Below are 12,375 nucleotides of genomic sequence, written 5' to 3' on the forward strand. Positions count from 1 at the left end.
GATCAGGGGAGAGACAGGAGTTTCAATTATGGCCCTGGTCCCCGGAAGAAACAACCTGCGAAAGAGACGATGCTTTCACCCCATCAGAGACAGAAACGCGGAGGGGACGGAGACAGCCCCAGGGATGCAGCAATGGGTGACGGCAGGAGGGCCTGGGATTGTAATGCGGTCCCTTGTTCTCCCCCACTGGCTGAGCCTGGGCAAGCCTTTGGCTTGTCGGGCGTTCTGCGTCTTCCTGCGTAAAGTCAGAGGAATGGTTCAAGAGGAGGGAGAGTGCAGTGAGCTGTCAAATGTTTTGGGGAGCGCCACATCCTCACCTGACCAATCTGGAATCCTGGAGAGAGGGGAAAGGGGAGCAGGTAGGGCCCAGAGCACACGAAGTCCGGGGAAAGAGGCACCTGGTCTTGGAGAGCAGGAAGTGAACCAAACTGGCCGAGGACCAGGTTGGACTGGGGCGTTGGAGCTCTTGGGCACTGCAGCAAATAGTCGCCGGCAGCCACCTGCTCTGCTCGATCTTCAGGCGGCTTCGAGAATCCGCGGCCCCAGCCCCCAGCCCCTATTTGCAGTCCACCATGTCTGTGAGTTTCCCAGGGCTGCCGTAACAAATGAGTACACACTGGGCAGGGGAGGATGGCACCTCCTATCCTGCGTGTTGGGGGCAGCCGGGGTCCGGGCTCTGGAGGCCTGGCCACGGGGTTGGCCCCCATCTTCATGCGAGGCCGCCTCTGGGCATCTGTGTCCTCTCCTCTTCTCATAAGGACACTCGGGTGGAGGGCCCACCCTTCCCAGTATGACCCCATCTGAATCTACCCTGATTCCAGGTCCAGAGATGCTATTTCCAAATAAGGTCAAATTCTGAGGTTATGTGTGGACGTGATTTTGCAGAGACGCCGATCCCCCATGACGTCACATGCTTCTCATTTTCTGCCCGGGCTTCTCTGACACGCAGGGGGTGCCCTCGGGAATCCGGGGAGACACGTGTGTGGGCGGCAGGTGACCCGCAAGACACTGGACATGTGGAGCTGCAGATTCCTGCCTGTTCGCTTGGCCCCAGCAGAGACCACAGATCGCAGAGACCACCAGGGTAAAGCCCTGCGTGGAACTGAGCTTCCTTCTGGAGCCCGAGTTTCTCAGGTCTTGGCTGCCTTGGGTGCTTGTGAATCCTTTACCTGCCTCCTTTTCGGCGCTCTGTTCAGCGTTGGTAGCGCTTCGTGGGAGAGTTGTCTTCACAGGCGCTGCTGGTGAGAGCCGCGAGCTGGAGCCTGCTGTCGTCCCCACCATTGCAAGCGCCCCTGCCCGTCACCTGCCTCACTCTTGGTGGGAGATAAAGCAACACTAAATCAGATTTACGTATAGGCAGTCTCTCCACTGCCATCATCTGAGCACTGCTTACTTGTAACCTACGAAATCTGGTCATTTAAAAAGCCTTTTCATATACGCCAGCCTCACAACCAAGTCTGGGAAGTCATTAAGGCAGACCAGATGTCCCCGCTCCCAGTATGGGTACATTACAGCACAGAGAGTGGAATCATTGTCCCAGGACGAATATCTAGTAAACGACTGGAAGAACAGACCCGCATGACATTATCAGGTGCCAAGTGAGGACTAGACACTACAGACAGATTCTAATGCAGGCTTCCTATGAAATAAGTTAATCACACTTTTCTCCTGTGGCATGCTATGCCCGGGTATTTCTATTTTGTTCAGGAAGCATGTAGCTGATTAAATAACATTCAGCCTTGGGTTAACTTTTGGAAGATGGGCTTCCTCCATTGCAAATAATGATTTATTCCTCTCAATAATGACATAGATTTTTGTACTCATTTATGGTCTAGGTAACCAAGTGTCTGCTGGGCTCATGGTTCCAGCACGAGCCTAGAGCTCATGTGATGTTTGCAGATGCCATCCCAGCAAATTGCAAGTCGGTCATTCAGCTTTTTTGCCTCAGTTGCTCAATAATCAGGGCTTTATTAGAAGAGAGAAAGAAAGGAGGGAGGGAGGGAAGAAAGGAGGAGGGGAAATGGACTGAATATTTCACATTTTGATTGTTTAAGTTAGTATCGGATTACTTTCACCGAAGGCACACATAGTTTTGTGGTGTACTTCTCTTTTAAATTATATTTTTGCTGTTTGTCTTGCTGTAGTGGAGAGCCAAAAGAATGTGCTGGGCTTTTTTCATTTTTTTTTTCCCTCAAGAGTGCTGTTTCTTCACTAATATCCAATGAGCCAGGTTTACCACCTGTTTTATTGATTTTGTGTGTTGAATTATGGAATGTGCCGGTAACTGAAATATAAAATAAGCGAAAAACATAAAATATATGAAAACAATGAAAAAGTTTGTGCTTTTGATATGCATAAGCTGGTTTTGGATTGACGTGCAAATAGTCACCAGGAAAAATGACAAATTATTACTGAATTCAATACCAAGTTGTGTGAGGGGACTTCAAGGCTATAGAGACTGGGAAAAAAAATAAAGAACTCCATGTTGTATCTGATGGCAAAGTCCTACTACAGGGAACAGGATGAAGCTAGTATTTATATATCTATTTATTTATTTGAAGGTTTTATTTATTTAAATAATCCCTACACACTTGCCATGGGACTTGAACTCATGACCCTGAGATCAAGATTTGATGCTCTTCTGACTGAGCCAGCCGGGCACCCCCCAGAATGAAGCTAGTATTTAAATGAAAACATTTGATTTGGTAGATGCTGTGAGCAAAGAATTTGAGCAATAAAATGGCTCAGAGAAAGAGCATGATGTCTGGGTGAGGCAGGACTTTTTTAAGAGGTCCTTTTTTGGAAAAGTGTTAGAAGATTCCTACAATCAGAGGGGTCTCTGCGGCCAGACTGAGGGCTTAGATCTGCCTGGTTGACAAGAGATTCTGAAACTTTACCATGGAGGTATTTTCTGATGGGTAATACCTACCTTATTGCAGAGACTTTGGAAAGCTGAGGAAAATATTATGGAGAAAACAAGTCACTTGTGGTCTTGCCCCTGGGAGGAGGCACTGTAAGTATTTCTGTGTGTTTATCTTGGCCTTTTACAGGGCTGCAAAGAGATACATTTTTTTTTTGCATAAAAATGGAATTATTCTCCAAAGACTATTAATATCCTGATTTTTAAAATTAATATTATCTTAGAAGTATTTTCAAGTCTTCTTTCTTTGAAACGTGTAGAATAGTATTGATATGTACCCCAAGATTAAGCAATTCTTGTATTCTTGGAACAAATTTTACTTGAAGATGATGTATTATGATGGAATATGCTACTGGATTTCATTCGCTAATTTTTAAAAATATCTCTATTCATAAGGAAAATTGGCCAGTAATTCCTCCTGTTTTGTGAGTACAATTTTTTAAAAATACATCAGGCTTATAGAAGTGTCACTGAATTAATTGGGAAGCTTCTCATATTTTGCCATGCTCTGGAAAAATTTAAATACAAGCTAGACAGACATAGCTGGTACTGGGACTCCTGGTTCCAACAGCATGTTCGGCAAAATTGGCGTAGAACACTCCTGTTACAAATACCTAGATATGCTAAGTAAAAAGGAGAACAAAAATTAAATAGAAAGTCAAGGAAACCCTGAAGATTCCAGAACAAGAGCTACTATTGAAAAGCTTGAGCGTTGAGTAGGTTGTTAACAGAGGACAGGGGCTCCAGATGGTAGCTGATGCCTGGTCTTCATGTAAATACAGGGATCTGAGATGAGAGGAAGGGTCCCCAGGGTTAGGGTTTGAAATCATTTGCCTCCCATAATGCCAGGGCCAAGCACTAACAGTGCCCTCACAAAAAGGGCAGTATAAAAAAATCACATAACCCTGGACTTCAGGTTCAAAATCTATATCCAGAGGAATGGCAGAATTTTCTGTTATATCAACAGTCATAACGGGAAGAAGATAATGGAATATCTTCAATGTTTTTTGGGAAAAATACTGCCAGCCTGTAATTCTGATCCAACAAAATATCTTAAAATAATAAAGACAAAATAAATATATTTTTAGAAAAACAAATGCTGAAAGATTTTGACTCCAAGACACTCTAATTAAGGGTAATTCCAACAGATACACTTTAAGCAGAAGGAAAGGTATTCCAGATGGTACGTCTGAGATTAAGGAAGGAATAAAGAGCAGAAAGTGGTAAAAATGTGGGTTAATCTAGATGAATATGGAGTGGATAAAACAAAAATTATGGTTTCTTATGGGGTTAAAGACATGAGAGAAGTTGCTTAGTCAAAAATTAACAGTTCTCATTAGGGTGGATGGTAACAAACTCACTGTTTTAGAGTCTGTATATAATCTCAGATGGTTGAGTATTTTGGTTAACTTTGAACTTGAGTAAATGAGCCATGTCTGGTGCAATTTCTAGAGTATCACTAAAAGAATAGAGAGAGTACATAATTGCAGACAAATGGAGAAAAAGATGGAATGAACAAGTAATCAATTTTAAAAAGGGAGAAAGAAGAAATACACAAATCTGGGACAAGTAGTAAACATAAAATTAACTAGTAAATATAAATCAAAACACATCAGCCATTCTGCTAACTATAAAGGGATGAAATGCCTCGTTAAACCAGGATGGTTTCAGACTGAATGAAAAAAATAAATCTAACAGATATAAGCATTCCAAGAGATTTAATGTTAAAAGTTAAAAAATGGCATTTTGTGAAATTTAACCAAAGAAAAATGATGTAGCAATATTAATAGGAGATAAGATAAATTTTAAAACAAAAAGCATTAACAGATGTAGATAGAGGTTACATGTAGTGATAAGGGGTTAAATACACCCGCTCCCCACGCCCCCCCCAAAAAAAACCCACCTAGGATTTGCATGTGCCTAATAATTCATATGTGCCAAAACCTGTAAAGCAAAAAAGTGACAGAAGAAACAGATAATCACAGTGGGTGACTTTTAACACATGTATCTCAGTAACTGTGTTGGAACAAGCAGACAACACAGAATGATACAGAAGTTTTGGACAACATGATGAAGAAAGCAGGCTCATATGTAGAACACAGCATCCCTTAAACATAGAATATAGATGAGACATTCATGAATCAGATGCCGGGCCGGTAAGCCAAATGTTAATACATTACAGAGGACTGAAATCACACAGGGTATGTTCCCTGAACATAATGCAATTAAGCTAGAAACCAGTAACTGAAAGATAACCCGAAAACTCAGGCAAATCTGGAAGTTATGGAATACATTACCAAAGAACTCAGGAGTCAAATAAAAAATCTGAGTTGGATCATAGAAAATACAATACTCTGAACTTAATGATAATGAAAATACTGCACAGCAAAACTTGCGGGATGCAAGGAAACAAAACTTAGTGAGAAGTGTACAACCTCACGTGCATTGAGGAAGAAACGGTGAAAATCAATCAGCGAATACGATCTCAGGAATTATGTATAGACTACCAAGTAATTCCAATGAAATAAGGTAAAAATATAAACAGAAGAAATTAATAAACATAATACAGAATATATTGAAATAGTTAGGGGCGCCTGGGGGCCTCAGTCGGTTGGGCATCTGCCTTCGACTCACCTGGAGTCCCGGGGTTGAGTCCCGTGTTGGGCTCCCTGCTCAGCGGAGAGTCTGCTTCTCCCTCTGACCCTCCCTTTCTCGTGCTTTCTCTCTCTCAAGCTCTCCCTCTCAAATAAATGAATAAAATCTTAAAAAAAAAAAAAGAAATAGTTATAAAATTACCAAAACACTGGTGAAGGGAAAAAAAGGCCTGGGTCCAGCTATGGAGAATGAAATGAGGGTTTATAACTATAGTTGCTGTACACATTAAAAAGATACTAAAACAGGGCACCTGGGTGGCTCAGTTGGTTGAGCGACTGCCTTAGGCTCAGGTCATGATCCTGGAGTCCCGGGATCGAGTCCCACATCGGGCTCCCTGCTCAGCAGGGAGTCTGCTTCTCCCCCTGACCCTTCCCCCCTCTCATGCTCTCTCTATCTCATTCTCTCTCTCAAATAAATAAATAAAATCTTTAAAAAAAAGATACTAAAACAATAAGAGAAATTACAACTTGATGATGACAAATTTGTTTAACTGAAGAATAATTGACATACAATATTGTATTAGTTTCAGGTGTGTACCATAATAGTTTGATATTTATATACGTCACGAAATGGTCGCCCCAGTAAGTGTAGCTCCCTTCTGTCACCATGCAAAGTTGTCACAACGTGATTGACCACATCCCCTACACTGCACATTACATCCCCATGACTTATTTACCTTATAACTGGAAGTCTGTAGCTCTTAATCTCCTTCAGCTGTTTCTTCCACCCTCTCCCCTTTCCCTTCCTGCAATCACTAGTTTATTCCTTATGTTTATGAATCTGTTTCCATTTTTGTTTGCTTATTTATTTGGTTATTTAGATTTCACGTATAAGTGAGATCATATGGTATTTGTCTTTCTCTGTCTGATTCATTTCACTTAGCATAACCCCTCCAGGTCCAATCTTGTGAATGACAGGATTTCATTCTTTTCTTGTGGCCGAGTAATATTCCACCATGTGTAATGTATTTATATATTACATTTGTGCATGAGGATACGCATTGAAAGAAATGTACAAAGCGGTGTTTTTTTAATAAAAGCAAACCTGGAAATAACTTGGATGTCCACCAACTGTAAATGGTTACAGTAAAGTTATGTAGAGATGCACAATGGAATTCTAGACAGCAATCTATTCCTGTTTCCAGCAAAATGGACAAACTCCACAAATACAGTATTGGAGTGAGGGAAATGTGGTATGGGCTAGATTGCATTCCCCCCATTTAACTGTTGGAGGGCTTAACCTCCCCCTCCCCCACACAGTGTGACTGTATTTGGAGATAGGGCCTTTAAAGAGATAATTAAAGTAAACTGAGATCATTGGGTGGGCCCTAATCCCATATGGCTGGTGTCCTTATAAAAAGAGGAGGAGACACCCAGGAATGCACAGAAAAAAGGCCAGATGAGGAACCCACCAGAGGTGACCATCTGCAGCCCCAGGAGGCACCAAACCTGCCAACACCTTTACCTGGCCCTTCCAGTCCCCAGAATCTGGGGGGGCGGAGCTCTGTTGGTTAAGTTGTCCAGCCCGTGGTATTCTGTGACCGCAGCTCCACCACACTGATGCAGAATAGCCACTTTAACTAACGGATTCCGTTTATGCAAGTTTCAAGGACAGGCAAAATGAAGTTATATTGCTGTGGAATATGCATGACGATGCTAAGACTGTAAAGAAAAGCAAGAAAATGATTTTCATGAGAAGCTCAGACAGTGCTTGTCAGTAGGAGGAGGGAGCCGAATGCCACGAGGGAAGGGTCCAGCACCTACCGGGGGTTGGCGCTGATCACCTTCCTGCCCCGGACAGTGGCAGTACAGATTTCTCTGTATGACTTCTTATACTGCACGTGTGTTTTATGTAGTAGTCCATGCAAATGATAAACTGCACAGTTAAAAGAGTAATGCCAGGACCCCTGGGTGGCTCAGTTGTTGAGTGTCTGCCTTCGGCTCAGGTCATGATCCCAGGGTCCTGGGATGGAGCCCCACATCGGGCTCCCTGTTCAGCGGGGAGCCTGCTTCTCCCTCTCCCACTCCCCCTGCTTGCGTTCCCTCTCTCGCTGTGTCTCTCTCTGTCAAATAAATAAATTAAATCTTAAAAAAAAAAAAGAGTAATGCTGAGCAGACGGCTAAGGTGGTGTGTGATGGCGGGAGCCTGTGCAGAGATGGGGAAGGTGGACGGGGGGCCCCCCGTGTTATGGGGAGTGGTTGCCGGGGGGCACCAGAGCACTCATTCCATCGCTGTTCTTTATAACCTACGTATAGTTTATCGTCATCTTGTATCTACTCAATGTCTTAGAAAAGCAATTGTTTTTTAAAAGATAAAAAATAATCGTGGTATCTGACAGCTTCAGAGATTGAGCTTACAAAGATGCCTTACTAACAGGGCTGTTAGAAAAAATACAGGCGGGCGCCTGGGTGGCTCAGTTGGTTAAGTGTCTGCCTTCGGCTCAGGTCATGATCCCAGGGTCCTGGGATCGAGCTCCGCATCGGGCTCCCTGCTCGGCGGGGAGCCTGCTTCTCCCTCTCCCATTCCCCCCTGCTTGTGTTCCCTCTCTCGCTGTGTCTTTCTCTGTCAAATAAATAAATAAAATCTTTAAAAAAAAAAGAAAAAATACAGGCTACCCAGTTAAATTTGGAATTCAGATAAACAATGAAACATGTTTAGTGTAGATTGCCCTAAATATTGCATGGGATCAACTCATACTAAAAAACTGTTCACTGTTTGTGGGCAAATTCAGATTTAACTAGGTGTCCTCTCTTTTTATTCGCAGGATCTGACAGCCCTATTAATATCAGTGCCTGAAAGATTCCCCGGGAAACACCCCTCCTATAACTTTATTTCAATGGAAAGCATCAGTACCCAGCCCAAGATTTATATGTGGGTTTCATGTCATTGATTCTTCTTTCTCTTAGCAAAGTGCTGTTTACAAATTTCTTCGTTCCTTGGGCATCTCCACCTAAATGTGTCCAAGAACAGGCTAATTATCTTGTCTCTAAAACAAGATAATGATTCACCCCTGAACTTCCTATTTATGTTAAGGATGCTGTCTTAAATTCTTTGTTGCCAGTGGCAGAAACTCAGTGGGGCCAAAGGTAGCCCAATGACAGTTTACGGCCTCACGGGGTTGACCTGCTTGAAGGGCAGGAGGCAGGAGGGCCGCAGGGCCGAGGACACCCAGGGCTGGGACCGCCTTGGCGCCCCTTCTCATCCCTGCTCTCTCTGCAAGGTGGCCTCGTTCCCGCTCGGCTCTCAGGCTCCTCCCTGGCGAGCCTGGGTTTAATCCCGGCTGTGTCATTTCGGAGCTGGGCCCTTGCACGAGTTACTGACCTTGCTGTGCAGCTGCATCCTCCTCCGCAAGCTCCATTCTTAGCCAGGCTCCCTAGAGCAGAGCCTGGGACACGGTTTGGATGCATTTGATTCACTGAGGGGATACCGTCGGGAGAAAGCGAGGGAGGGAACCAAAAGGAGGCCCCGGGGAAGGCTGTGTTCTCGGCTAGAGCAATGACTGATCCCATGGGGAGCTCTGGAAAGTGGTCTGCTCTACAGCATTGGTCCCTGCTAGAGGCACGGAGCGGGCCTTTGTCCTCCTGCGCTGGTCGGCTGCTGGCTGCAGGCTGCCTCTTTGGGAGGCAGAGGCAGGTGGGGATAACCTGTGGCTCCCGTCGGGTCGAGGGCAGTTGAGGAGAAGCCCCGCCCCTGGGTCATTCTCAGCTGTGGTCCCCAGCAAGCAGCAAAGGGGGCTTCCACCACACGAGGGAGAGCATCTTGCTGTCAGTGGGACCAAACTCACGACTGTGTCCTGCCCACATGATGGATGCACGGGAGGGCCCACGTCATTACCCGGCAGAGGCCATAGGCACACCACAATGTCACATTATGGTCATAATTGTTTTTGCTTTTACTAGTGGCTCTTGAGAGGTATTATTTTTAGGGGGAAAAAAAATAGAAACAAAACTCCCCAGATACCAGGATTTTCCCAGGAGTCCAGAATCCAAACTTTGAAGACACCATCGCTTCTAACTTCTTCGTCTGTCAGCTCCTAGGGCTGGATCTGGAATTTTCGGTCTGAGAGCCCTGTGATGTGTCTAGGCCCTCGTTGCTGAACTTTTCTTTCAACAATACCCTCCCCCAAACACATCCTCGGCCACGTGATGTTTTCCTCCTTTCTGTCTCCCTGTCTTTCTCTCCCTCCTCTTTCTCTGTCTTTGTCTCTCTTTCTGTTTTTTTTCTATCATAGGTAGGCCTTGATGTCTGTTCTAAATGTTTATTTTTACTCAAATAATACATGCCTATTGAAGCAAAATCCAATACGAGGAAAGATATAGACAAACCCAAGCAACTCCCTGCCTCACCCCTTCCTCCCGGTCCATCAGTCCCGTCCCCAGAGCGGAGCGCTTCCAGTCCTTATAGATGTTTGCTCTGTTTTTTTCTTTTTTTATCTCCTCCATATGTTTGTAACCATGATCATTATTTATTGATTTTAAGCCTGATCATTTTCTTTCTGGTATAATGAATGAGCTCCCAGAAGCAGGCCCTCTCCTTTATTTATCACATCCTCACACCGGCACCATGTCCCAGTGCCTGGGTCATCCCCACACCAACACTGTGTCCCCAAGCCTGGCTGATCCCCACACCGACACCGTGTCCCCAAGCCTGGGTGGGTAGTCAGCCCTGTTTACATCTGTACATTTGCAGCTTTGCAGAACCAGGTAGTAGGTTTTCATTCTATTTCCTGGTTTATTAATCCTTTTAACTGGAGATGCATGCTTCGTTTTTTTCCTCATATGCATTGAATTGTATCCCCAGGTCTTCACAGGCTGTAAAAGGTCATTATTCTTCCCTGCCACGTGGTATTTGGACTGATGTTACAATTCTAAATTGAAAACGTCGCTTCCTAATCTTTAGTACCCCACACTGCAGCTGGGAAGCCTGTGCTTTCCGATTTCTATTCCGCGGCATGTGTCCTGCATTTGCTCAGCTTTGTGCTAGACTTCACCTGCCCAGGCATGTTATGAAGTGTGGTAGGTGCTTGGTCACTGAAGACCCTGTTGCCCCATTGGACTCACACTGCAACTGGGACCTCTTGTAAGCCACTCACATTAGGGTTTCTCTCTGACATCCCTCTCTGCCCTGAAATTCCTGGCTGTTTCTTGCTGTGTCCTCAGAGCATGCATTCTGTTTCACTGTGAGTCACTTTTTAGCGAATGCCTCCAACACATCAATTAGACTGTCCTCAGTTAGAGCTCCAAGGGCAAACGCTATGCTTCTTTAGATCCCCGGACTCTCTGTTTTTGCTCAAGAAACTGTGGTTGATGATCCAAAGTCCTATCAATTGTTGGCACGATTTCTGAAATTCCAGATATTCAACAAGGTCAATACGTATGACAATCTTTTGACTGTTGATTTTTAAACAGATTTTCAACTCAGAATCAAAGGTCATTTCTGTTGTTGTTTTTGTAAGTTAGGGTTTAAAGTATGGAACGAGAAGACAGTACCCTCTGTTCCTACGCATTCACTGGCAGCCTCTGCCAGGCTTTCTGTTCTAGTGACAGTCCCAACATACACAAATGGATTTTGCAAGTGGGATTTTGTGCAATATTGTATCAGATGTATTTTAATTGTCATTCTAGACGGATTACATCAACTACATTGCTTTCATCTGTAAATCTTGTAATTCCATCAAAAAAGCAATCAAGTTGTCTATGGAATGATTTGTTCCTCACAAACACCTGGCTGATTATGGCTCCTGGTTCCATTATCCCGTGGATGTTTTCAGATTTTCACCTCTCCTTCCTCTATTATTTACTGGAGATTCAAGATGTGCACAGATAATTCAAATTTACCATGTTTCACTGATTATTTTATAATGCCATTAAGTAGAACGATGGCACTGTATTTCACAAATGAAGTTAAAACAAAGAAATACATGAATTGAAGTGCAGCGATCCAACCATGATTTTCCCTGGAACTGGAAATTGGCTTTTGCCAGAGACAGCTTTGCCCGTCATTTTCTTCGAGGGTTCCCGCCCCCCCACCCCCGCCAAGCCCTTCCATACCTGTCAAGTTGTAAGTGACGACCACACCTTATCTACCCACATAAAACCAAATCCTGGTGAGTAAGGTTCTCTCGATATACTCACTTAATTGGTAGCTGCATTTTCTTTTTGCACTTTCTTCACCTGGCGCAATCTGGGGACACTTCCAGATATTGTAATTTACACGATCCCTGGGCCAAAATATATCCATGAGCATGGGATGTATGTAGCCCTCGGTCCCAACTGTAAAGAGCATCAAGCCACCGTGCAAAGAGAATGTTCCATGGGGGCCAGCTCAGCTGCCCTCGCCCTGGGGCAAAGCACTCAGAGCCACGTACATCCGCTTTTTCCCTGACAGATGATCAGGCAGGTGCACAGGGGCTAAGAAAAGAAAATTTGAGGAGACGGATAGGGGAAAGAAGTGGCCAGAATAGTTTTTGGCTTGAGTGGGAAATGGTAAGCAGGATACGCACATAGCCGTTGCTGTCAAGTGATGTGGACAGTGAAGAACAGAGGCTCGAGTTGCACCAGTAAATGAAGTTTTGAGATACCAAGTTTAGAAGCTAAAGATAAAACTTTAGAGCAATTCTTGAGAACCATTGGCACAATTGCTTTATGACATTTTGTATTTTGTTGCAAGATCCAGGAGAGTGAGGTGGTACTTGGGGACTCTGCAGATTCCTAAGAAACTGGGGATCTGGGGGGGACGTTGCCTCCATCCACAGGCAAGGCAGCTTCCTGTCCTTGGGCACCGGAACTGGCGAGAGGGAA

Source organism: Mirounga leonina, unplaced genomic scaffold (assembly GCF_011800145.1).
Source record: "Mirounga leonina isolate KUSES-001 unplaced genomic scaffold, KU_Mleo_1.0 Mir_127, whole genome shotgun sequence".
Lineage (NCBI taxonomy): Eukaryota > Metazoa > Chordata > Mammalia > Carnivora > Phocidae > Mirounga > Mirounga leonina.